Source organism: Ictidomys tridecemlineatus, chromosome 15 (genome assembly GCF_052094955.1).
Source record: "Ictidomys tridecemlineatus isolate mIctTri1 chromosome 15, mIctTri1.hap1, whole genome shotgun sequence".
Classification (NCBI taxonomy): domain Eukaryota; kingdom Metazoa; phylum Chordata; class Mammalia; order Rodentia; family Sciuridae; genus Ictidomys; species Ictidomys tridecemlineatus.
Window position 1 is genome coordinate 17,955,335 of NC_135491.1, and position 24,409 is coordinate 17,979,743.

Genomic DNA, 24,409 nt, shown 5'->3' on the forward strand with positions numbered 1-24,409 from the left:
TTTTACTGGGATGCCTCCTTCCTCTAACAATTTACTTAACTCTCTTTCAGTTTGTTTTTTAATAATTTCTGATCCCATATTTCTACTATAATACAACCCAACAAGATGACGCCAAACAAAGCCGAGACAGAATGAAACAAAAATGGAACAACACAAAATCTTTATATCAGTCTTTCTATCCTCCTGAAATGTCCATCCGTCCTTCTCCCTATCTGTTCCTCAGACGCAAATAGTTTTTCCTCAGATGTGAGCGGTTTTTCTTCCATCTCACTCATCTCCAGGGACAGGCAACTTAAAACAAAAGCGAAATAAAACAAAAGAAGAATCTTAAAATGGCTACCCATCCTCTCGCCCTGCCCTCAGGGGCGAGCAGTTTACCTTATCACTTACCCTCAGTCATTCCCCGTACGGGCCACCAAATGCCACAGTCTGGCTGGGCACAATTCAGGAGCCACTTGTCAAAAGAAATGAACTTTATTTTTAGAACACACACACCACACCACACAGCTCCTCAGGAAAACCTTCAGAGCCCAACTGCCACCACCGGCTTCCCACAAGCCTCTCCACCTCCCCCACTCCTCCTGCTCTTGAGGCCGATTGGCTGGGTTGCATGGGTGGAGCCAAAAAAAGTCCCCCAATGAGCAGCTCCGTAGTCTGAAAGGGCGGGGAAAAAAGCCCAATGAGCATCACCGCAGAGGAGTTGGCAGCTAGAAGTTTGATGGGGCCGCTGTGAGCCAATCATCAGCTGGCAGCTGGAAGTTTGCTGGGGCCCCTTTGGCTGTGGCTCTCAACAAAGAGTTAGCAAATTATTTCATATTTATAAATGTAGACTGGACTGTCTCGGGTTTCCCCAATCTGTAATCTATTAACCTACTACTTAGGAAAATATACTTGAATTGTTATACAGGATTCCTCACTTGACACTTTTTGCTGTTCTTGAATCAGTGGATTATTATCAAGATGACTCAGAAACAGATTATGCTACCATTACACAAGACTAACCTAGCATCACCCTCAACATCCCCTGGCAAAACCATATGAATGTTTTCATGTCAAAGTGAAGTTCCCAGTCAACCTTAAGAGCATGTTATCTCATCATACTAAGATTGAGATCAATCAATACAAAAATTCCAATTTATCAGGATTCAGGGAAACTATGAATCTTTGGATATGTGAACTAGTAAAGCCAACAGCTCTAACTCACCAAACCAAAGACAGAGTAAGCTCAATAATTCTCTCATGGATTTCACTCCTTCATTATTTTATCATAGCCCTTCCACAAAGACTTATCACATAGTTCCTGCACAGTTATTTGTTCAATGAATTCATGAACACTGATTAGAAGAACAGAGGACGTTGTAAGGAGGAAACAGTTATTTGGCATCATTCTTTCAATGAAGAATCAATAAGCAATTAGATGGTGTTCTCTTAGGCAGATCAATTCAGCTTAATTAGTGAAAATGGCTATGTAATCTAAAAATCCCATTATTTTAAAAATAAATACTAACTTACCCGGGCCATGCTTTTTGAAATAAGGGGTTCCTCTTCAGAGAAACTCAGAGCTGAAATAAGAAAAGGAGGCTTTAGTATTCCCAATGATGTAAATTGATAAACTTTTTTTGTCTCTTCATTTTAGCTTCCAAACCATGCCACAACTACCATTAAGCAAAATTTTGAGGAAAAACAAGAGGATTCAAACTCCAGCAAATCAAGCCATTCCCCTGGATGCAAAGTTGTGATGAAGGCAGAATCTAATTTCATCACATGATTTTACCTAACCATTTACATTACACTGAACTTATACAAGATCATTATCAGATATTAAAGTATTTGCACATCAATGGTTCAAAGTATTTTTATGATGCATAGTATCTTTGTTAATAGAATAAAATCACAATGTTTCTCCCCAGAAAAATATGTGTGTGTGTCTGTTTATTTTCTACATACAATTCCACATGCATTTACAGGTGGGTTGTGATCACCTGGAAGGCTCTTAAATAATGTCAAATATATCATTTTAAGAATTTTATTTTTTTAGCCAATTGAGTTTATTTCTGTTGCTACTGAATTCTGAAGGAGAATAATCCAGAATTACTAACTAATAAACAGTTAATATTTCCTGAACATGTGTAATGTTCCAGGCACTGTTTTAATGGACTTTACACATACTAAAACATCTTATCCTGCTGGATGAGGTGGTACATGCCTGTAATTCCAGCAGCCCCAGAGGCTGGGGCAGGAGGGTCACAGGTTCAAAGACAGCCTCAGTAATTTAGTGAGGCCCCAAGCAACTCAGCAAGATCCTGTTTCTAAATAAAATTCTAAAAAGGGCTGGGCATATGGCTCATGGTTAAGCAGCCCTGAGTTCAATCCCTGGCATTGCCCCCCCCCAATTCTTATCCTTATATCCTTATGAAGCAGAAACTATTATCAATCCTATTTTAGAGATGTAAACAAGAATGCATAAACAGATTGTTCAAACTCAAACATCTAGTAAGTGGCAGAACCAAGATTCAAAATCAGATATTAAAAATTCAAAACTCATACTCTTCAACAGCACACCACACTGCATCTTACCGGCCTAATGATTCTGAAATAGACTCTGCAGTCAAAACTCAAAGAATACCTAATAAGTTTCTCAGGACACAGAGCAACCTATATATGCTCCAACCTACAATCACATTGCCACTTCTAGAAGCTTCACCCAGAATACGACTTTGTCATGTTTACTAAAATCATTAAACTGATTTCTGCTTTGCTAAGCTTTGATAATGATGCCTCAGGCAAAAATGTTACCTAGCATGCCATGCAACATAGATACTAAGTGTCCTCCTTACCAAACCAGAATCTAAAAAGTAGTTCTAAAAGCCAACTTCAGAGTTGTATTTCTCCACCAAACCATCACAATGCTTAGAAAGAGAGCACAGAAGAGGATCTGAATGATTTGTTCAAAGGGAACAAGAAATTAACGAAGAGATAGAGAATGAGCAGTCACAGGGAACGGAGGCACAATCTCCCAGGACCTCATTCACAAGATCTAGAGAGGTCACAATTCCGGAGAATATTTCAGGCAAAGGAAAGTAAATATTCTCATATTCTGAAAACAATGATTTTATGTACAAAAGAGAAACACAAATTTTCCTAAATCTTAATTCTTACTTAGGCAGCAGTTATTTCTTTGCGTTAGGGTCTGTCTGTCTCTTAAAGAATGACAGAATTGGAAAAAGAGACCATGGAGACAAAAGGCCTTTTGGGGACTCAGAAAACCCTCTCCAGGCCAAACTCAAACCTTCCTCACACATATAACCGGATGGAAGTGAATGGGAGGCAGAACCTGTCGTCAGTGCCCCGGGAATGCCGCGTTTCTCAAACTGAAACTGGCACCCACAGACGCCCCATCTGGGAGGAGGGAGATTTCCCAATCTTGTCGGTCCCCCCCCCATCCCCCGAAAACACTTCAACTCTAAAATTCCCATATAGAGATCATCTCGAGCCTTCCTGCGGGGAAACTTCATTCCAGAACTGAGCTCGCTTGGGGGCCACCTGTTTGGGAAAGACCCTGTCGCGGTTTGGAAACGGGTGCAGAAGGCAACGGGAGCCCAGAACACCGGGCACCGCGGCGCACCCCGCCGCGGAGAGAAGCCAGCTTCACAGATCACGCACCCAGTCTTCCTGGGGACACAGGGTCCCTGTCACAGGCGCGGACGTTCCCAATCCCGCCCCGCCCCCCAGCTCCCGCGCGCGCACACACACAGGCTTCGGATCCGGTCTGGACTAGCTCTGTCGCCGTCCTGTGTGTCCCGTCCACTCCACGCTCAGCCCGCGGCCGCGGACTCAGTCCCCCAGCCCCACAGCTCCCCACACTCTTTTCCTTCACAGAAGCCCAACTTACCCCGTGGGGCTCGCCCGAGTCTGCAAGACCTCGGCCTGAGGCCGGGCGCTGATTTTATTTTCCTCACAGAAATCCAAAGTTCGCTGCCAGGTTAAAAATCACAACACCCTGGACAGTCAGAGCGCAAGGCGAAGGTGCCCCGGTGGCCTCTGGGAAGCGTAGTTCCAGGCTAAATTGGTTGGATCGCAGTGGCCTACGGGACAGGGAGTCCGGAGCCGGAAAACCGGAAACGTGCGCGGCCACCCGCCCACTCTGTGCCCCGGAGGTTTGTGGGAGTTCCTGTAGGTGCTGGGGCGCAGGCGCAAGCGTTCATCTTGGTTAACCCGTGTTGACTGTACCCACCTCAGAGGTGATATGCGGATTTGAGGGGTCGGTGGTCGTCGCCCAGAAGAGAGGGGGCCTGGGCGCGCCAGGAGTTCTAGATTTCTCCCCGTCTGTGACCCGAAGTAGATGTCCAGTTTTCCAGACAGCCAACACCAGAAGAAATAAACAACAGCACCACCAACAAAAACCCACAATGTGTACTAAAATGGTTTATTATCTCAAACCTATGAAAAATAGGTGTTTGAAATGATTTTTCTTTATGGAATGCTATTATTTAATAGAACCTTAATAGGACTAATTTAGAGTGGTGATTAGTACGACTAATTACACATGTGTGTGAGGACAATATTTCCACTGGTACAGCAATTTAACTTTAATTTATTAGACAAATTCTGTAGGCTATATTACTGTGTATTCTTAAGAGGCATAAATGTAAGATCTTTTAAAAGGAGAATATAAATATGAAATGACTAACTATATTTAAAAGACACGTTTCTGTCCTGTATATATTAGGATATTTTTACTCTTTCGGCTGCCTTTTCCAATAATAACACTTCTGCCTCTAGCCTTTATGGCATTCTTCTTGTGTAGTTGTAAAACTTAGTACAGACAAATGTAAAAATCACTTTGACTTGCAGTTCTGCTCGAGCCAAGCCCACATGACATTGATTCTTGTTGTCCGTCCATAGGATGACATTGACTTAAATATCCTTTCAACAGAAGTTGAAAGGATATTTGAGTGTGTTATACTTAGGATTTTACTTCCTAGCAACAGCAGTATTTTTTAGCTTTGCTAAAAAATTCCATCCAAATGAGAATGATTACAGTATCAGTACTATCATAACCCAGAAATCACCAAAAGAAAATTCTATATAACTATTCAGTTGGAAGAATACATACAATTGACTTAGGTAAATTCAACAACATGGTGCACAATAGGAAGGACAGATTTTCATATTGTGCATGACAGACAACAGCATGAAAGAGGTGTTGGAGATGGGGATTTTGCAAGTCCAGGATGAATCATAGAAATAGTTCTAAGTCTAAATTTTAAAAGATTGATGTTTGTCAAAAATGAATAGCTAAAATATCTTGGACATAATCACATGAACAAACATGTGTTCTATCATTCCTTTGTTTATGAAACTGAGTAAAGTTACATTTCCTGATCCAGATATTGTAACAAAAATAACTTGTGGTTGAAGAAAATGAGACATTTTGATACTACCTATGTTTACCCCTTACAGTGCAAAGATGATTATATCAGATCTTACCTATCATAGTGTGATGTATGGGATCATGAAAGCACAAATAAAAATATTTCCTGTGCTTCTTGTTACTTTGATTTGAAAAAATGGAGTTTCAAATGGTACTTATTTCTATGAAGATCATAAATGAACCATATAAAACTGAAATAAAAGATTGTTAATATCCACAAACAAAACTTTAATCATTTATCTGTATCTTCAGTAAGCAAAGAAGGTGTAAATTTTGGCAAAAATTCATCCAGACCATAAATTTCTTATTAAATAAAATGAAGAGATCTATTTGCTAATTGTTCTGGACAACCAATACACAGAATGACTACAAGTGATGTTGCCAGGTTTCTATTCCCAACTAAAAGGCTCAGGAGTCACTCCAGGTAAACTGGGCTGACTGGGCTGCACAAAATAACCACACAAGAGACACAAATCCTTTTTCTTTGGGGGCACTGTGACGGCTCCTCTGACCTTAAGGGTCCGCAGGAAGAGAGAGAGCCATGCTCTGACCCCTTTTATTGAGGAGAAGCTGTTCAAATGAGGCAAGGGGTCAGGTTTCAGGGGGCTGAGTCTATCTTCATTATGTCCACTGTCAGCAGGTTGACTGACACCTGGGTAGGCCACACCCAAGGGCACAGTAAGTGAAGGGGACACACTCAAGGCACTTCCATGGAACATTCTATCCTAAACAGGGCAAGGGGTAATATTACAAAGGAACAAGTGAACATAGCTCCACCCATGGGGCTGTAGGATGCTTGATGCCACATCGCCCAGCAGGGGAGTTAACTCAGTCACATGCGAGGCTGGTCTCCCACATGATGTCATTTGCTTATCTATGATATTAAAGACTTTACTAAAGTTTTTGGCCACTTCAGTTTCCTCAAAATGTGGAAAAGCACTTTGTAGACTTTGTAGAAATGGAAGAAGACTAGACATGTACTTACAGTAAACACAAGAGTCATTGTTGTCAAACAAACACTGGTTTGTTGACCTCCATAAAACCATATTTTCAAAGTGTGGGACAAGAAAGTGCCTTTCTGTAATTTGGAAATGCATTGACAATAAGAGTGGAGGAAAGGATTACAGTAAAACAGAAATGTGTATGACATCACCCCGTGATTGCCTGTTCCACAGTGACTGCTCTGTGATGAATGTTAACCTGTTATGTAAAATAGTCACACTTCACATCTACTTTCATATTTCAGCCACAGACCCTTATTCCATCTGGGTCACTGGTCACTGTCTAGGAATTTACATATATTCTAACATTAGGTTATTTCACATAAAATAGATGCCCGTGTGCTGTGTTCACAAGTCAGTTCAATGGAAATGCTTTTCATCTGCACTGTCAAGCATACTCCAAATATGAATTTAATGTCCCTGAACACTGAAATGATTTATTTCACATTTATTTTCTAGGCATTTAGATATTTTCTAGTTCACTTTTTGTTCTCTGACTCATTATATCTGTTTCCATTTTGCTTTCACTACATCAGTTCTTTATGTAACTGTATTTTATGATTAATGTTTCCTTTAGTTCTTTTATATTATTAATATACTTAATTTCTTCTTTAAGCAGTATTACTGTAATCATTTTTATTATTGCATTTAAATGGATTTTTAGTATTTTCCAAAGAGCTGCAGTCACTTGAGATAGGAACCTGTTGCTGTAAGCAAAATGTTGCAGGTAAATTCAGGTGGTTCTGGGAGAATATGGAGAAGGGCTTTTATGCTGATTTACTTCCACTGCTTGAGTCTCCCAAATAATGTCTGCCAGCACCAAACATCCCTACAGTATTCAAACATGATTCATCACTTCACATTTGAATCTTCCCCATATCTCATATCACTCCTTAACTGACTATATCATTAATATGACACATGATGATTTCATATACATATCTCTCCTTACGGAGTATGAAAATAAAGAGCACATCAAAAATGTAGCTACATTGTGAAAATAAACTTTATTTCTTCACTCATAAAGGAAAATTTCCATCACATTTTTTGCATAAACCTACAGAAATGAAGGCACTGTCAAGGTTAAATCTCTCAGACTGCTCTCCTTGAGTTTATGGAAGTTCCTTTATGGCAATTTCCATACAGTGGCAGGAAAATTTAGAGGTGACAATGAAGATATTCAGCCCAGTAGAACTGTGGTAATCAGCCATGCCCCCTGGTCTTTCTGTCTCAGCCTTCTGTCTTTAAATTTTACTTTTATTTTTAGAAGTTATTGAGTAGCTATGAACAATGAATGAGTTCAGAGGTAATAGTATTTGCATGTTGACCATATACTTTCTATAAAGTAGGATGAATATATTTTCCCAGTTTCCTATGTGTGCATAGGAAAAATCTAGCAAAACAACATGTAAATGAAATCTAATGTGTGATCAAAACACAATACCTAAAGGTGATGCGGAATTTCCCCATGTCCTTGGATGGTGCTTAATTTATTTGCTTAATAAATCTAAAATTCATAAGTATGAAATATAAACTTTCATTTTTCTTTAAAAATAAAATGCTTACCATTTCTTCCACTTTTAAAATTTTATGTAACCTCTTGTTCAGTCAAGACTAGTTTGTTTATTCTTCTTCTTAAAGTTTCATTCTTGCTCCTACTCAGCAATCAGGTGCAACCCGGTAAGCAGATTAGTTCTTTTCTCAGTATCTTTTAACCATACCATAAATTCCCTACTATATTCAAATTCTTCTATATATCTTTTATTTTCTATTGGCATGTATAGGAAAAGAACATATTTCTGTGTAAAAAAAATGAACACATAAAACAGCTTGTATTGCATATATATTCAATAAAATGGACATACACTTCCAAACACTTCCAAAATGAACTCAAGTAGATGTAGAAAATATGAATGGATCATAATAGGTAGAGATTAAACCAGCAATCAAAATTTCAATACAACGAAAAGTCCAAACTGGATCATTTCTATGATGAATTTTTTAAAATAATTTTTTATAATTACTACTTAAGCATACTAACATGAACCTAATGAAAGTGTCAGATGGAAAAGAAATAAAGATGGGACAGAAATCACATTCCATCACTATTGCTGGTCCACACCATCATCATCTCCCACCTGGACTGTGGCTTTATCCTCCTGACTGTTGTTGCCTCCACACTCACTCCCAGGTAAAGAACAACACTGCCAAAAATCAAATCAGATCAGGCTGTCCTTTTCTCTAAGCCCTTTAATTACTCCAATCTCTGAGTAAAAGGCAACTTTCTTATGACCTCCTGCAAGGCCCTCCTAGACTGTGTGTTGTCCTCTCTCTGCACTCTTCTACCCTCATATTTGTTGACTCTATTTCATCTTAATAACTACTCCCCGAGGACACCAATCTATGCTTCTCCCTACCTGCAAATTCAATTCTCCACGAACCGTTTTATTCTCTATAGCAGTCGTTATCAACTAGCCTACAAAATAATTTCCTTCTTTATTCTGTTCGTTGATGTTCTTCCCTCTAACTAGGATATAGATGTCACTTAATCAGGGATTTGCCTTTTTTATAATTACTACTTAAAATTGTCTTGAGCACATCCTCACTTCTAAGTATGTTAAATTCATATACAAATGAATTCACGGCCCTCTAAATATCACCTGGATCTTCACATTTAAAAATTAAACTTATTATATGTTTCCCAAACTTCTCATGTCCATTGATCCAAACCTGGTAGCTAAAGTCATCGTGGCCTCTTTGTAGACATCTGCTTTACCTTCTCTTCTGTTGCTTCCTCACCATCCCCACAATCAGCTCCTCTAGACTAGGAGCACATTGACTTCTTTGCTTGAGTTGCTGCAAAGAGTCCTTTAAGCCCCTTTGTCCTGGTAGGCATTAAATATGTGATATTATGCACTACTCTACCTTCTCAGGCACACACAGAGGTATTTCTAAAGTACATAATATAATTAATGTAATATATATTCCAAGATATATATCTTAGAAATAATATATATTAGAAATTATATATATTAGAAATAATATATATTAGAAATTATATATTAGAAATTATATATATTAGAAATTTTATATATATATATATGTATATATATATGTATTTCATTCTTTTTTACTTGTTTGTTTGTGGTATGCTATGGTTTGAGTATGTTCCTGAGAGGCTCATGTGTTGGAAGTTTGGTCCCCATTGTGGCAATGTTGAGATAGTGGTAGCTCTAAGTGGTGGTGCCTAGTGGAAGGTAATTAAGGTCATCGGGGGCCTCACCCTCATGAATGTATTAATGCAGATCTCGGGTATCCAAGTGGTGGGTGGGTGCGGCAGGAATGAGTTCCTTCCTGGGAGAATGGGCTGTTAAAAATGAATGCACCCCACCCCTCCCAAGTCTTTTGCTTTCTATCTCATCACCTAATCTCTTCTTGCATGTGCTCTTACCATTGTGATGCCATCTGCCAGAAGCCTTCACTGAAGCCAAGCTGATCCTGCATCATGCTCTTGAATCTCCATATTTGGAAGTTCTTTCCTTTATAAAGTACCCAACTTTTAGTTTTGTATTTTGTTATAGCAACACAAAATGGACAAAAATATAATCCTTCATGTCTCTTCATGTTATAGACCTGCTTAGATTATGGCTCAGCTCATAAGCACCCTATATAATGAAGGATATTAATAGATAAGACAAGGTAATATAACAGGATAAGTAATGTTAAGTTATCCTGGCTATAAGTTAGAAAGAGTACTTAAAAGAACTTAGTCTGAGTGACTCCATTTTTAAGTTCCACCATAGTAACCTTGATATAACCCTAGTTATATAACTTATTTTTTGTAAAAGTTGGTTTTGTACTAGATGTGTTGGGAACAAGGATGTGGTTATATGCATTGGCTGGCTGACTGCCAACTTTAGCTTCTGTGTCCTGCTGGCTTGCCTGCGCCTACATTTTCAAGGATATGGTTTTTCCCCTTGTAAACCCTATAGAACTCGGACCCAGCGCTGTTCCTGGCACAGACAGTTTGGGTCCTGCAGGGAGCAGTCTCCATCTGGCTAAATAAAGACTCTCCAATTTGGACAAAACTTGGACTGAGTATGTTTTCTGAGTGATCGGCCCATAACATCCATATGTTTAGGATCATGGAAAAATCATACGTCCTTATTGTAGCCACATCTCCAGCTTTGGTTTCAGTTTCCACCCATACCTGATTACCTTACCTTTTCCACTGGCTTAATTCCTTACCTGGATTTTTTTCATGCTATTTCATTGACTTTGGAAATAGCCCATCTCTACTTACTTGCTTCTTTAGGCACAAGTCAAGTTTTGTCTCCTCCTAAGTTTTAAGTCCTTCTTATCTGCTCCCATATTCCTACAACTATTCTTTTCAATTATAATTTATTTACTAATTCATTTGTAGTCCACACTGATTATAATTACTACTGTGGCAAGAGATGTCTTTCAACTCATTATGACTAGGGTCTAGGAAAGACTGTAGTGTAGAGTCAGAAATGTTTTATAAAATAATATGTAAGATTGAAGGTTCAGTCCTTTCAACCTTAGAGACAAATTGGCTGATGGATACTGTGGCCTTGGCAGTGAGTGTCTGCTCCACACTGGGTTGGGCTTGGTCAAATGGGAGGAAGCCCTTGTTAGGACCTGAGGGAGACCCAAAGATGAAAGTCTGTGAAAACGCAATGGTATCCACATAGCTTATACCCAAGCACAAAGCAGGCTTGAGATTTAGTGTTTAGATGTGCAGCCTGCAATGGTGGAGTGGTTGCGAGCGCAGTGATTGAGTGGTTGGTGGAGACAGGAGTAACTATGTCACTGACTAGAGGAGAAGTCTGTAAGGAAAAGACAGAAAAACCCACACGCATAGAGGTCGCTGACGCATGTGGCAGGAGGTGGGCTTTAGGAAAATGATGAGGGATTAAGAAATCTGCAGCTAAGGAACTTGAATGCAAATTGCCTCCATTCCCATTTATAAGTGGAGTTCCAAAACTCATATGGAATTTAAGAGAGAGAAATGGAAGGGATGGGGGGAAATAAAAGGACCACAGTGGCCAGACATGGTGAATTCTTGTTGGACAGGTTATCAGAAACCTTTCCTCCCTGTGTCTTCTCTATCTTTGTGAGGCTAGAGAACTGGATCAAAGACCCACATCAAGCTGTTCTTTTGTTGAACTTTCTAGCAGCAGAGGGCCCATTATAAATGGACCAGAAAGTGTGGGGCTCACTTCTAAAGAACCAGGAATCCTCCAGCAGACCAGCAAGAGCGGATGAAAGCCTGGCCTTTGAGGAAGGAGCTCATACCAACCTCCAGGAACGACTGCCTGCTCAAGTGACAAGGGAGAAGAGCCAATTAGCATGTTGAGTGACAGATTTTGATATTTCTGAGTGACTGAATATTGGAGTCACTAGTAGTGGGCAATGGTTTTTTTCAGAGAGTCCTGCCTTGACGCAGGAGAGGCTGCCCGAGAGGAGCACCGAGCTCCTGAATCAGATACCAACAGCAGTGAGGTAAAGCCCAGGTGATAAAGACTGAGCCTACAGTGGAACAGCCTTCCAATAGTCTCACCCAAATCCCATGCAGGCGATGGAATTGGGGTCCCTCTGTGTGGAGTGGGCTGGCTACGAAATAGAAGGTAAGAGAGAGAAAATGGTGAAGTAATTTTGAAAAGAAATAAAAGGTAAGAGAGAGAAAATGGTGAAGTCATTTTGAAAAGTACATGGGAAGTAATTTTGAAAAGCTGGGGCAGGATGGCTCTTTGATCTTAGGGATCCAGCTTCCACAGTGGAAAGAGAGATGGAGCCCACCCCTGCTTTAATTATAGTGTGGGGGGGACATCAATGGTTTTCCATGGAATGTTCTTTGTCAAGTAAAAGGAGGAGGTGGGATGTTCAGTTCCCAATGGGTTACACCCAATTCCGGAGCTAGGAGAGCTGTCTCACTAGTAGAGCAAAGACAGAGATCTAATGCCTTGGGCAGTCTGATACCGCGGGAAAGCTGGGATAGTTCCCCAGGAAAAAAACCTAAGTCTCCAAGGTTCAGTACCGAGTAAAGACCCCTCGAGTAGTTCACGGGGAGGCGGGGGCTTCCCACAAACCAGGGCCCAGAATAAGGCAGCCATCAGCTACCAGGTGACCCCAGCCAGACAGAGGATCACTGGTGGCCAGTGGCCAGGTAGCAGGAGGAGCAGATATGAAGCTTGCTGATGAAGTTGCCTATGAAAAGTCGCCTGTTGATTGTGAGATCCTTGGAGTGGGGTGGGAAACTCAGAGAAGTGTTTTGGTTGCCAACGCCTTCAAAGAAAAGCTTACACTGTTCAAGCTGATGCAGGGGAGATACCATTGGAACACATGAAAAAGATAGGGGACACAAGAAGAGGACAAAGGGTGGGCGAGGTCCAATGGCCAAGCCCAGTTAGACTCTCAAACTTTGAGCTTTAGCTCACTTGTCTGCAGCCATTTGGCACCAAGTGCCGCTCCACCCCCTATCTCCCAACCCCTTGCCCCTACCGCCATAATTGCTCAGGAAGGACCACAGGGGTGCTCATCATCTGGCCTGGGGGCATGGGCTTCAGTAGCCAGGGCCTGTAAGTCCTGGCCTAGCTACTGGGATCACTGGAGGCAGATCCTGGCAAAAGTCAGAGGTGGGAGCAACCCACATCCCAGAAAGAGGACATGTTTATAGGGAAGGGAGGGAGTAGAAATGAGAGGTTGGTGTTGCTTCCTGACTCTGCCCAGTAGCCAGGGATCCTACATCTTGCCTGTGCTCAGGTAGGAAAGAGAACAAGAACAAGAATAGCTGGAGCAGAACTATTGAGTTCTATAGTTTCTTTGTTCAGCTTTTGTTTGGAAGATCTATCTAGTGATGAAGGAGGTGTGTAAAAGTCACCCAAAATTATTGCGTTTTGGCCTATTTGACTCTTGAACTTGAGAAGAGTTTGTTTGATGAACATAGATGCTCCATTGTTTGGGGCATATATATTTACAATTGTTAAGTCTTGTTGGTGTATGGTTCCCTTGAGCAGTATGAAATATTCTTCTTTATCCTTTTTGATTGACTTTAGTTTGAAGTCTACTTTATTTGATATGAGAATGGAAACTCCTGCTTGCTTCCGCAGTACATGTGAGTGGTATGATTTTTCCCAACCTATGAAAAGTCGCCTGTTGACTGAGATCCTTGGAGTGGGGTGGGTGAGTGGTATGATTTTTCCCAACCCTTCACCTTCAGTCTGTGGATGTCTTTTTCTATGACATGAGTCTCTTGGAGGCAGCATATTGTCGGGTCTTTTTCTTAAATCCAATCTGCTAGTCTATGTCTTTTGATTGGTGAGTTTAGGCCATTAACATTCAGGATTATTATTGAGACATGATTTGTATTCCCAGCCATTTTTGTTTATTTTTGGTATTTAACACGAATTGGTTTCTCCTCTGATTAGATACTCCTTTAGTGTAATACCTCCCTCTGCTGATTTTCATTGTTGTTTTTCATTTCCTCTTCATGGAATATTTTGCTGAGGATGTTCTATAGTGCAGGCTTTCTAGTTGTAAATTCATTTAACTTTTGTTTATCATGGAAGATTTTTATTTCATCATCAAATCTAAAGCTTAGTTTTGCTAGATGTAAGATCCTTGGTTGGCATCCATTTTCTCTCAGAGCTTGGTATATGTTGTTTCAGGATCTCTTGGCTTTGAGGGTCTGCATTGAAAAGTCTGCTAAGATATAAATTGGTCTCCCCCTATATGTGATCTGCTTCCTTTCTCTTGTGGCCTTTAGGATTCTATCCTTATTCTATATGCTAGAAATTTTCATTATAATATGCCTTAGTGTCCATCTGTTGTAATTTTGTACACTTGGTGTCCTGTAAGCCTCTTGTATTTGATTTGCCGATTCATTCTTCATGTTTGGGAAATTATCTGATATTATCTCATTGAAGAGATTGTGCATTCCTTTGGTTTGAAACTCTGTGCCTTCCTCTATCCCAATAACTCTTAGATTTGGTCTTTTGATACTATCCCATAATTCTTGGATGTTCTGTTCATGGTTTCTTACTATCTTCACTGTGTGATCAACTTTATTTTCCAGGTTGTATACTTTGTCTTTGTTATCTGATGTTCTGTCTTCCAATTGATCTAGTCTGTTGGTGATGATTTCTATTGAGTTTTTTATTTGATTTCTTGTATCCTTCACTTAAATGATTTCTGACTGTTTTTTTCCAGAGTTTCTATCTCTCTCTTGAAGTAATCTTTTGCTATCTGAATTTGCTCTCTTATCTCATTGTTGGAGTGATCGATTTTTGCCTGTTTTTGCTCATTTAGGTCATTCTTTAATTCACAGATCATTTTAATTATGAACCTTATGAACTCCTTTTCTGATATTTCATCAACTGCACTGTCCATGGGTTCTGTTATTGTAGTATCCTGGTTTGTTTCGGGCACTTTCCTCCCTTGTGTTTTTATGTTGTCTATGTGACTTCCTTTCTTGCAGTGTGGATCTGAGATATTACAGTCTCTTCCCTAATATTCTTGTAGTACCCATGCAGATTGTACCTCATCTTGATGTTGGGTTTCCAGACCCTACTGGTGTCCCTCAATGTATGGTACTGCATCTAAAGGTGGTGGCGGCAATAGCCGAGGTAACTCAAGATAATAGTTGAGGTGTCCCAAGATGGAAGCAATGTCTTACAGAGATGGGGCTGAAAGGTGGGCTTCACACTCCCTTTGGGATTCCTGCTCTGAGATGCAGCTGCTTCTAGGCCCTGTCTGTTGTCAAAATGTTAGGGGCCACTGTGTGGGGAAGGCTATGGCAATGACTGCAGTGTCCCAAGATGGAAGTGGTTTAGGCTTGGGCTCCCAGGTGGGGGCAGGGGGATAAACTTGAACCTACCCTGGATCTGGGTCCTGAGCAAGTCCGTGTGGGTGGATCTGGGCCGGGCATGGGCTTCTGCAGTAGTCTGCTGGTCTGAAGAGGCAGTCCTGTGCCAGAGGCTGGACTCTGGCGGTGCCTGCCTGTGGAGGGATGGTCCTGGGCCTACTGTGAGCCTGGATCCTGTCCAGGCTGGTGTGGGCAGATATAAATTATTATTTATAATAATAAATATTTATAGAGCACAGGGTGATAATTCAATGTATTATATTAATTTTTGAATATTTAAACCAACATTGCATTCTTTATTTTTTTGAGGGATCTTTATTTATTTATTTATATGTGGTGCTGAGAATCGAACCCAGTGCTTCACACACAGGCTGGGCAAACACTCGACCACTGAGCTACAATCCCAGCCCTCAACTTTGCATTCTTGAGACAAACCCCATGAGTTGGCTGAAATAGACAATATCTTTTTATAATTGTTATATCTTCTTGATAAACTGATTCTTTCTTCAGTATTCAATGTCTTTCCTTTGCTTTTATAACAGTTTTTGAACTAGAGTGTATTTAGGTGACATTAGTAGAGCTACCCCAGCTCCCATTTGGTTACTATATTTATCAGGTAATTTTTCCCATATTCTCATTTCAGTCTGTGTCTTTGGATCTAAATGAGTCTCTTTTAGATAGTGTGTATTATATCTTGGGGTTTTTTTAATTATTAAATCCATTCTTCCAGTTTGCATCTGAACTGAAGGGTTTAATTCATTTAAATTTCAACTGATTACTGATAAGGAAGAGCTCTACTATTTTTCTATTTGTTTTCTGTATGCCCTGTACCTCTTTTGTTTTTCTTTTCCTCTATGTCTGCCTTTTTGTGTGTGTGTTTATTGATTTTTTTTTATGAACTGCTTCTATTCTGGTCTCATTTCCTTGTGGTTTACATGGGAATTACATTTAACATCCTAAATTTATAATTTAGTTTGAATTTAGTTCAAGTTAACTCCAGTGGCATATAAATATCTACTACATAGCTCCTCCCCCTTTTATTTTATTTTTATGGTTACACATTTATACATTGTGTGCCCTGAAATGTGTGTTTTCAATTTATTTTATGCATTTGACTTTATATTATGTAAGAAATTTAAAAAGTGGACTTCTAAGTTAAAAATGCACTAAAACTGGCTTTTATGTTTGTTTGTATGGTCACCATTATTAGAGAAATTTGTTTCTTCAGATATGTTTATTGTATAAAGCTCTTCCTCTAAAATGTAAAAATAAAGTAAGTATGCCCACTGACAACAGCTCTTGCCAACTATGGACATCCTAGCAAGAGCAACTAGGAAAGAAAATTTTTTTAAAAAACATCCAATTTGGAAAGAAAAACTTATTGCTACTTATAGATGGTGTGATCTTATATGACAAATAATGATTCTACACACAATAATCCTGTTAGAAGCAATATACAAATGCAGAAAATTTTCATGAAAATTAGTGCAACCACTCTGGAAAGCAGGATGGAGAGTCCTCAGAAAACTTGGAATGGTACCACCATTTGACCCAGTTATCCCATTCTTTGGTATATGCCCGAAGGACTTAAAATCAGCATACTACAGTGACACAGGCACATCAATGTTTTAGCAATGTAATTCACAATAGCCATGCTATGGAATTAGCCTAGGTGCCTGTCAACAAATGAATGGATAAAGAAAATGTGGCATATATAAACAATGGAGTATTACTCAAGCATAAAGAAGAATGAAATTATGGCATTTGCCAATAAATGGATAGAAGTGGAGACAATCATGCTAAGTGAAATAGGCCAGACACAGAAAGTTAAAGGTCAAAGGTTTTCTCTGATCTGTGGAAATTGGACCAAAATAAGGGGTGGAGGGAAAGGAAAAAGAAAATGTGGAGAGGGAATTCCATAAAAAGAAGAAAGAGGTCTGTGGATTAGAAGAAGGGATTAAGGGGAAGGAGGAGGAATGGAAAAAGGAAAGAAGCCTGGAATGAATCTGACCTCACTTTTCCATGTCCATACATGAATACACCACAGCGAATCTCACCTTCAGGTTTTCCACAAAGCACTTGCTTCAGTCAGCTTTTTCACTGTGGTGACTTAAAGACCCAACCAGAACAACTTCACAGAAGGAAAAGTTTATCTGAGTGCTCACGATATTTTCAGAGGTCTTAATCTACAGAAGGCTGGCTCTATTCCTCAGTGCTTGAGGTGAGACAGGACATCATGGTGGAAGAGTGTGGCAGAGGGAAGCAGCTCACATCATGGTGATCAGGAAGCAGAGAGAGACTCCACTTGCCAGATACAAATATATACCCCCAAAGCCATGCCCCCAATTCCCACCTCCTCCAGCCACACCCCACCATGTCAGTTACCACAGTTAATCCCCATCAGGAGATTAAGCTTTGTTTTATTTTTGTGTAATCCTGAGGATCAAACCCAGGGCCTCGCACATGCTAGGTGAGTTCTCAGCCCCATCAGGGGATTAGTTCACTGATTGGGTTAAGACTCTTACAACCCAATCATTTCTCCTCTGAACCGTCTTGCATTCACTTGAGCTTTTAGGGGACACCTCACATCTAAACCACCACAGCACTAATTTTTTAAAAACTATAAATAAACAGAATAAAGATCAGTAGAAGTAAGGGAACAGTGGGAGAAAGGAGAGGAGAGAGAGGAGAAGGACTGGACACTGGATTAGAGCAAATTATATTCCATGCTTGATAATTATATCCAAATGCACCCTAGTATTATGTCTAACTAAAATGAACTAATAAAAAGTTCCATGATATGAAATCAAAACATAAAATCAGTTGCATTACTAAATACTAACAATGTAAAATTCACTGTGTTATATAAGAAAACAACTACTTACCATAGCAACAAAAAATACTTAAATGATGCAAAGGACTCATATAGTGAAATGTATAAACCTTGCTTAAAGAAAACACATAAATTCAAATATATATATCTCCATTCAATGCATCCCTATCAAAATCTCAACCACATTTTTTGCCAAAATAGAAAAATTACTCTAAAATTCATATGAAATCTCAAGGAATCCCTAATAGCCAAAACAGGTTTGGAAAAAAAAATAACGTTGGAGGTCTCACACATTCCAATTTCAAACTTATGAAAGAGTGTGGTGCTGATATAAAGACAAATAGACAGATGAGGTAGAATTGAGAATCTGGGAGTAATCCCACAAATGTTTTTTGGTGGGGAGGGGACACCAGGGATGGAACCCAGTACACTCCAACCTCTGAGCCACATCCCCAGCCCTTTTTATATTTTGAGACAGGGTCTCTCCAAGTTGCTTAGAGCCTCACTAAGTTACTGAGGTTGGCTTTTAACTTTTGATCCTCCTTCCTCAGCCTCCTGAGCCCTTGAGATTATAGGTGTGTGCCACTATGCCCAGCTCCAAGTATGATCTTCAAAAAGAATATAAAGAGCATTCAACAGGAAAAAAAACAACCTTTCAACAAATGGTGCTGGGGAAATTGGATTTCTACATGAAAAAATAAAATAAAATTGTACCCAGTGCTCTGGTTTGGATCTTGAATATCCTCCAATAGTTTCAAGGTGCGTGTGGAAGACTTGGTTCTCAGGATGACACTATTGCAGGCATGCCCTTGAAGGGGATTGTGGGATCATGGCTTTTTTTAATGAGAAAGGCAATCAGTTCTCCCCTCCACTGCTTTGGGATGAGTAGACTCCCCAGACACGCACCAGAGGCTCAGAAGCACAGGTACACACAGGAAGATTCGCAATCATATTGAGTGTATGCTCTTTATTCTCTGACATCATCTTCCCACCAAAGCAATTCTTCAGTTTACTGGCATTTGCAATATGATAGATTGTTGTATTACTCATCTTTTCATCACCATTACAAAGTATCTGATGCAGGATTACTTATGAAGTAAAGAGGATTTTTAATTCACAGTTTGGGAGATTCAAATTCCAAATGGCATAAATAACATCAGCTCTGTGGTGAGGGCCCATCCCTTAGCTATATCACTTCATGACAGACAGCAATGGCAGGAACACACATAGGAGCCATAAGATTATATCTGGGAACAGGTTTGGTCCTTTTATGACAATCCTTTCCCTAGAACTCAAGGTGTTCCAAGAGAATTTCCAAGAGCACACCCCCAATGACTTAAGGACCTCCCACTAGGCCCCACCTTCCAACAGAGCCACTTTAGAAATCAAGCCACAAATCAAAATGGACACTTGAGGGGCAGTCCAAACATATCCAAACCATAGCAGTTGTCATGGTATTTTGCTACTACATTGGCATATTGATCAGGGGTGATCATGTTAATATTCATACCCACAACTGGTTATGAAAATGTCACAACCCTGGCCACAAAGGTAGAAATGACAGTGCTTTAAAGCACACTTATCAAAACATATTCATTCATATCAAAACATATTCATTTGAGCATGTCGGGAAAGGTCATGTCATGCTCAAAACTTCCTTAATGAGTTTTCAGAATTCCAGGAAAAAACAAAACAAAACATGTCTCCGGCTGCCTTCCTCTGCAGGAGGCAGAAACAAGATTTGACAAAGCAGCTGCACTGTGCAAGAGACAGGTGCTCTCTATCTACAGTGGGACTCCTTTTTACATGTTTTTGGTCATACAGTGGGACAAGATCTAAGTCAAAGGTTTCATCTTCCAGGAGGTACATTCCTAGAAGTGCCTAGATCTATGGAAGGAGGATGTATGTTTGTGGACAATATGGTAAGTCTGAAATTAATTCCCTATCTTGAGGGCTCTGACTGAGGATCAGCTGACTTGGAAACCTAAGGCGCCTATTGACAAAAAAATCTGACTTAGAAAAAAAAAAAAGAACCCCAAAGGATACACAAGTGAGGCAGCATATCAGAATACTGTGTATCAAGATTCCACTTTGGGGGTCTGGCTGATTACTACTGGCCTTTGGCACGTACTGACTTCTATATGGTCATGCTCCAATCATCTATCTCCTTGAGCCTATTTCTCCATTTGTGTAATGAGGATCATTTAACATACATGCTCAGTCTTGTTCTGGGGAGTCAACAAGACAATGCACAGTGTTGCCCTCTGTCCTAGCTGGCGACCTAATGCTGGCTTCCCAAAATCTGACTGTTCCAATGACTTAAGAAAATCTCAAAGAAATCACACAAAGACACAGAAGTAACTTTTCAAAATCTGGGATGGCTCTCCGACCTTAGGAATCCATGGAAAAAGAGAGAGAAAGCCACTGGAATTCTTTATTCTTATATAGGGGACACACAAGGGGAGGTTCCAGGGAACATTCTATCCCAAAAAGGGTAGGATTACAAAGGAACAGGTAAGTGTAACTCAACCCCACCAGGTAACACCTACTCCTGGAGCCACACCCCATTATCCCAGGGGAGGTAAAGCCCAAGTTATTGAGGAACACAGTAATTGTTCAATATCTCTTGCTTAGGACTTAAGGGCATGCGTGTATTTGAGGAGCAGATTAAGTTTATCCACATAATTCTAAGCACAATGCAAGGCCTAGTAAGTAAATTCCCAGTGAAATTTTGTGTGACCAATAGGGGAATAAAGAAAAGTAATCCTAGATCTAAAACCATGGTCTCTTCTACCATGGCTCCCAGATCAGGCTTCTTACATGATGGACTATGTCAGCCTGGATGTAAACTGAAGACAGTCTGCCCTTGACCTTATAGGATTTCCAAAAATCTTAGTGCTAATGGAAACGTTTCAAAGCTAGTTTCAAGGACAGGCCGGAGCACGAGCCCTCTGACTAGTTGAGGAGGCCCTTTTCTGCTTTTATCACAATCTGCCTTTCATCTGCTCAGCAGCCTCTCAGCCTGTTTCAGGAGCCCTGGCTTCTCTCCTCTACTCTGGCCCAGAAGTTCTATTTGCAGGTGAACTGAGTCCTCAGCCTGGTTTTTGGAAATGACCTCAAACCAGACCTGAATCTACCAGTGTTCTGACAGCCCCACTGGGAGACACTGGCCAGACTGCTGTCAGGTGCCCCTTGCACTATGGTAGTCTCAGGGGGCATGGGTGTCTTGTGATCCACATATTCTGCCTCATCTCACCCAAGAAGCGGCTGTGAGCAGATGGTCAAGGAGAAGCAGGTGGCTAACAGCATCTGAGAAATCCAGGCTGCAACAGTCTGAAGTGGGGTCATGGCCGAGCTGCAGAGGACACTACACTGGCCGTGCTGCTTAGTGCATCTGGTATTTCATTTCCTAATAGCTCTTGCCTTGGACTTTTTTGGTTATGATTACTTGAACCCAAAGAGCCAGAACCTTAAAAGCATGCAAGCTGGGGTAAGCACGGTTGTTAGAGAATGTCATGATCCATGAGTCATAAAATTACCAAGAGTGGTATATCCACAGCCAAATGTGCTAAGACCCTCTAGGACAGATGTCCATGTTTTGACTTCTTGATTTTCCCCCATTGTGTGGGAGGGAACTTTCAACAATGACATGCTGAATGAGCAATTCCAACACCAGAATGCTACCATTGGGTTAACTGTGTTTGCAATAAGAGAGAGAGAGAGAGAGAGAGAGACACTATTTGAAGGTGTTCCTGCAGACTACAGAGATACACTTCATGGTGGGGCACAGGGTGAGCTACTATGTCTTCACTGGCCAATCCAACAATGTTCCTCAAATCCTGCTCCAAGAAGAAAGGCAGATGATCATCCTCAAAGTCCAAAGCTATGCCCACTGGCAGGACTTCTTCATGCACTGCATGGAAATGATCAGTAATTATTCTCAGGAGCGCTTCCACAGGGAGGTGAATTATCTTGTCTGTGCAGATATGGACATGAAATTCAGGGACCTTGTGAGTGTGGAATCCTCTCCTCCTTGTTTGGCCCTCTTCATCCTAGCTACTTCCCCATCCAGAGGCGGTTTTGTGACTATGAACACAACCCCCAGTCACAAGCCTGTATTCTAGAGGATGAAGGAGACTTGTATTACACAGGGGCCTTCTGGGGGGCTCTGTGACAGAGGTTGATAGGCTCACCAAAGCCTGTTACCAGGCCACAATGATGAATCAAGCCAATCACATCGAGGCCATAAGGCATGATGAGAGCCACTTAAACAAGTACCTACTTTACCACAAACCCACCAAAGTCCTCTCCCCAGAGTACATGTGTGTGAAAGCAGAGGAAAGTGTATTGTTTCAGAACAAGCCGGGCTTGTCCACCTTCATAAAACGGGCAATATTTGTGGTCTTGGAAAAGAGTTACCATTTTATGAGGGCTCATGAGGGAAGTGTCCAGAAAGGTTCAGAGAAGGGTAACATGGTCAGCCCTAGCCTTCCTCCTAATATGCTATCCTAATTTGAAATCAGTTTTATGTAACAATTGTAAGTCCACCTCTTCTATCTGTATGGATGAGGAAAATTGCCAGTGCCTCAGAATTTAGTCATATAAAGCACCATAGATCTCTGGCCTGTCATCCCTCACATCCCTCACACATATTTAGGGAGGTCACATTACACAGTTTAGGCACAAATTCATGAACTTCCACCACCCAAAGATGGATGAAAAGAGCGAACTGAGCCTGGCTTTGAACTTGCCATCCTTCCTGCCTCAGCCTCCGGAACCACTGAGATCACAGCCAGCCATGCACCACCTCGCCTGGCCTTCAAAGAAAGAAGCCTAACGAGCTCCAAAACTTGTCCCTTTGCCCAGGGCCTGCACTCCCTCTCCCCTTGGGTTTGCACCCTGCTCTATTGTTTGGTTTCCTGAATAAGAAGTCTCTACTCTTTTTGCATGGAGATTCATCTCTAATTTGTGTTTACCTTTGATACCCCCTAATCTTCAGGTACAATCTTAAAACACCTGGCCCATACCCAGGTGCAGCCAGGATGCTGGACTCCATGGCAGGACTGGAACTGAATGTGACATCAATAGGACTGACCTGAGACACAGGCAGGTGCATCAGCTGACCTCCGACAAACACTCAGACCTCATTCCTCACCTCTCTGTTACTGATTCCGTGGTTTCTTGTGCTATCAGAAAGAGTCAAACAGAGGCAGAGCAGCACAGGAACAAGGCTTTCTATCCTTAACTTGAGCACAAGGGAGATGGCACAGAGAAGACAGAAATCCCAGACTGACTCAAACAAAGGGGAAAGATGCAACAAGCTTTGATGCCATCTACAGGATCCACAGGGACCCTGTCTTCTTGATGTCATCATGTGTAGAGGTGAGTTTCAGTTGCACCTGTGCTTTTCCTCATCATGTCTCTCATGCAAACCGTGTCTCGTTATCATGTTTGGACTCCACCATGAGGTGTGATTTTTTACCATGCTAACAAGGCAGAGGTTACTGTAGGGTATTTTAGTGACTAGCCTATGCATGCGCTTGCCCATTACCCACTGGAATTTGCTTCCTATCATCTGAGAAAGTCCCTAATTTGGTTTTGGAGCAGGATAGGTCACTGTTCTCAGTGGATTGATTTTAATGATCTTGTTTTTCTGGGCTCTGACTTCCAATATCTCTGCTGACTACATGGTTTTTGAACATTGAGCTGATTTCCCAACCTCCTGTCGCCTAGTGTATTATCTTAATTTTACAGCCAACACACAGTGGCACAAGATAAACATTCCTGTTCCCAAAGGAAGGAATAAGAGAATACCAAGGAAGGACTGGACCAAAGCAAGACCAAAACTCAGCAGGGCAAACATTAAATCCTACAGCTCTATGTATGGCATGTGGGCACATGGTGGCATGATGTGAGCTCCAGAGTGCTTGGACAGCACTGCCGAAAACTTGCCCACTGAAGCCCATGTGGCCATTGTCTTGAGTTGGCTTTGCTCCTTGTCTTCAGCTTTCCTTGGCAGGCATTCCATGATCCTGCCATCTTTAACTTCCAGGGTCTCCATTGCAGTTTTGGCGTCACTCAGAGTTTCATGCATTGGCCCCTCAGGGACTTATGACATGGCCTGAGAAATTCAGCTTAAAGGAAGAAAGATTTATTTTTTCCCATAGTTTCAGAGGTTTCAGCCCACAGTTGACTGGCTCCATTGCTTTTGTTCTGAGATGAGGAAGAACATCATGGTGGCAGAAGCTTGTGGC

The 24,409-nt window shown here is 41.0% G+C and overlaps 1 protein-coding gene and 1 pseudogene across 1 annotated transcript in view; one reads left to right on the forward strand and one right to left on the reverse strand.

Moving 5' to 3' along the window:
- The window catches only part of Znf30 (zinc finger protein 30), a 109,264-nt gene that overhangs the window by 9,957 nt on the left and 74,898 nt on the right, over positions 1 to 24,409 (reverse strand). The window contains 1 exon segment of the mRNA XM_078033099.1: positions 1,513 to 1,562. The gene's annotated coding sequence lies outside the window, so the exon portion shown is untranslated.
- LOC144370972 (histo-blood group ABO system transferase 1-like) lies at positions 12,038 to 22,667 on the forward strand (annotated as a pseudogene).